Genomic DNA, 4,089 nt, shown 5'->3' on the forward strand with positions numbered 1-4,089 from the left:
TATACGACACTTGTGCGTGTCTCTTCACGTGTCTGAACTCTTTAGCTTCTTTGAGGTTCTTTTAGTTTGTTTAGCGGAAAAGTAGAAGTTCTATCTGGCGCCGGTTCCGTCTCCACAGGCGTGGTGTGAAGGCCGCAGATTAAAAGATGCCAGCATGCTAATCTTGCCAACTGTTCATGCAGAATGCTGTCGGTTGTGTGTGCGACCCTACACACAACCGTGTGTTTTGAGTCCTGGAGATTAAAGTGTTGCCCAATCTGCTTTATACTAGCCGTCTTTTCCCTCTTACTAAAATACAAATGATACACTGAGTACTATCAGCCCTGTTTGGGATTAGTCTTTGTTCATGTTGACCTGCAGAGGCTGACACGCTTAGTTAAAAAAAAAGAAAAAAGCTTCCTCTTTATCACATCAGTCTTGATTAGCTCCAGTTGGTACTGACTCAAGTGAGTACATCTGCCTCGTTACCGTGACGATAGCATCCGCTTGTCATGATTGAACAGAGAGGTCTAATCAATCATCGAAGCGCACGCTTAGAGACACACATAAAGCCACCTTATCGATATTCAAAAGGATTCGACGAACTCTGTTGTCATACCAGCACACATGTAATGGCATCACATTTTTATTTACATTGTATGATTTGTTATTGAATATTTAAATGATTCAAACAAAACATTATATCAAAAATATTTTATTTTGACATTGAACATGTGGCCTCACATTGTGCTAGTTAGCCGTGTTTATTAGCTCCAAAAAAGGTGAAAAAATGAAGATGAATAGATGTAGGTCTTGCTATGGTGACAAGTACTTCTTTATTTGTGTTGAATAAATAAAAATATGTCTTTAGAGATGTTTACCCCGCATGTTAAGTGTTATGCAAATGAGCAGCTTCTTCAAGAAATTAACTTGTGCCGCGTTGGAGCGACATGCAGTCTTTTTTTGCCTAACTTGCTGTTTAGCCGAGCTTCGCGCTGATTGACACTACACAAGCGCAAAGAGCTCTAACGAGGCGGGGGGTCAAAAAACATCAATCCACTTGTCACCCGAGCAGCGACACAAATACAAACGCGGTCATTAGCGTGCGAGCTGCAACTCCGTCAAGGGGGGGACTCGCTGTCACATGTAGACGGCGACCTTTGGGTAGCTGACTGGAAAAAATGTCAAAAGTGTCAGATAAGAGAGTAAACAAATACAGACGCACAATGATCACAATAATGAGCACGTGCACACGTGTGTAAGGAAAGTTTCTTTCACTGAGCTGGCGTACCGCAGGGATCCACAATAGGTCCACTTCTGCATGTACAGTATGTCACAAAAGTGTGTACCGCACTCACATTTTAGCAAGCATTTTCTTGAATATTGTTAAATACTATAGAAATGAACTTGAATTTAATCAGTACTTTAAAGCAGTGGTCCCCAACCTTTTTGTAACTGCGGACCGGTCAACGTTCGAAAATTTATTCTACGGACCGGTGGGGGTGGGGGTTTTTTTTTTTTTGGTCATAAATAAATATAATCTTGTGTGCTTACAGACTGTATCCCTGCAGATTGTATTGATCTATATTGATATATGATGTAGGAACAAGAAATATTAATAACAGAAAGAAACAACCCTTTTGTGCGAATGAGTGTAAATGGGGGAGGGAGGTTTTTTGGGTTGGTGCACTAATTGTAAGTGTATCTTGTGTTTTTTATGTTGATTTAATAAAAAAATAAAAAAAAAATAAAAAAAATTAAATGTTTTTAATTTCTTGTGCGGCCCGGTACCAATCGATCCGCGGACCGGTAGCAGGCCGCGGCCCGGTGGTTGGGGACCACTGCTTTTAAGCACACTGCTCACAGCCCATAGCTCATAAACTTGCAATAAAACATGCTTTTATTTTGTGAAAGTATATTTTCGCGGCCATATTTGACGCACTCTGTTGCTACATTCCTGCAGTGTTTCGTGACCAGCAGGCACTCTAAAACGCACCAGACGGCGAAATAGACATAAAAAAATACACAGAACAACCAAAAAAAATAAAATTTTACCCTCAGCGTAGCTCGGTTGGCAGAGCGGCTGTGCTATAATGACTATAGCACATATGGCGTCATACTGACATGATGTCCGCTGTAATATTGGCACACATATTCCGTAATCTAATGGCGATGCTGATGTTAAATAGCAGACACTATCAAGAAGTGATCTTGGATTGAGTTACAAACATGACGCTACTACCAAGAATGTATCAAGGCGGAAGCAAGCCCGAAGCAAAGAAAAATCGGCGGGTGATTTTTTTCGAAGGAAGTAGTTTCTACCACGCTAATTTAAAACGTTGTGTCGCCATGAGTTCCCGGCGAGAGGACAAAAGCTGTCTTTGATCCTACCAAGCAAAAGGCTTGTAAAACTCCACTGTGTAGGATGGGAAGCGACATGAAGGTGTCGGTTTCTTTGATCTATTGTAATCCACAGGATGATCTTGTCTTGACCCGAGATCTACAAAGCGGAGAGGAAGCAGGACCTGACGCAAGCTCCAGGCATCTTTTCTTTGAACTGTTTTGTGACCAAGGGCGACGGCTGTTTACGACCCCCCCTCCCTTTGGAAGTAGCTGTTGCCATGTAATCAGGGAAAGTCCAAATAAAAGAGGAGACGTGCAACCTTTCGTCAGAGCGTGGGACGACACTGTACAAGGGTACAGGTCTACGCGTTTCTCCTCATTGAGCTAAATTGAATCCTGTCTCTGTTTAATTCCTTGCTCCTTGTCTGTTTAATAGATGTCATCAGTGTTTGAACCTGACATAGGCATTCTTTTCCTTCTTCTTTTAGTTTTCTGGCGGCAGATAGGCGTTCATATCGACGTCCGTCTTTTTAACGAATGAGGAAATGGGGAGAGACGTATTCCATAAAGCAAGTCAGCACATTTGTAGTTTTTTGTGTGGCACCCTCCTCAATGTCACCAAGTGCCAGCAAAAGCAATACAGACCCCTTCAGGCCATGGCAGAGGTGTCATTCAACTACAAAACCCAAAACCAATGAAGTTGGCACGTTGTGTAAATCGTAAATAAAAACAGAATACAATGATTTGCAAATCCTTTTCAACCTATATTTAATTGAATAGACTGCAGACAAGATTCTTATTGTTCGAACTTAATTTTTTTCAAATATTAGCTCATTTGGAATATGATGCCTGCAACATGTTTCAAAAAAGCTGGCATAAGTGGCAAAAAGGACTGAGAAAGTTGAGGAATGCTCATCAAACACTTATTTGGAACATCCCACCGGTGAACAGGCTAATTGGGAACAGGTGGGCGCCATGATTGGGTATAAAAGCAACTTCAATGAATTGCTCAGTCATTCACAAACAAAGATGAGGCGAGGGTTTACCACTTTGTGAACAAATGCCTGAGCAAATTGTCCAACAGTTTAAGAACAACATTTCTCAACAAGCTAATGCAAGGAATTTAGGGATTTCACCATCTACGATCCGTAATATCATCAAAAGGTTCAGACAATCTGGAGAAATCCCTGCACGTAAGGGACAATGCCCGTGACCTTCGATCCCTCAGGCTGTACTGCATCAACAAGCGACATCAGTGTGTCAAGGATATCACCACATGGGCTCAGGGACTCTTCAGAAAACCACTGTCAGTAACTACAGTTGGTCGCTACATCTGTAAGTGCAAGTTTAAACTCGACTATGCAAAGCCAAAGGCATTTATCAACAACACCCAGAAACGCCGCCGGCTTCCCTGGGCCCGAGCTCATCTAAGATGGACTGATGCAAAGTAGAAAAGTGTTCTGTGGTCTGACGAGTCCACATTTCAAATTGTTTTTTGAAATTGTGGACGTCGTGTCCTCGGGACCAAAGAGGAAAAGAACCATCCGGACTGTTCTTGGCGCAAAGTTGAAAAGTAAGCATCTGTGATGGCATGGAGGTGTATTAGTGCTCATGGCATGGGTAAATTACACAACTGTGAAGGTACCATTAATGCTGAAAGGTACATACAAGTTTTGGAGCAACATATGTTGCCATCCAAGCAATGTTATCATGGACGCCCCTGCTTATTTCAGCAAGACAATGCCAAGCCACGTGTTACAACAGCGT

Source organism: Nerophis lumbriciformis, linkage group LG29 (genome assembly GCF_033978685.3).
Source record: "Nerophis lumbriciformis linkage group LG29, RoL_Nlum_v2.1, whole genome shotgun sequence".
Taxonomy (NCBI): Eukaryota; Metazoa; Chordata; class Actinopteri; order Syngnathiformes; family Syngnathidae; genus Nerophis; species Nerophis lumbriciformis.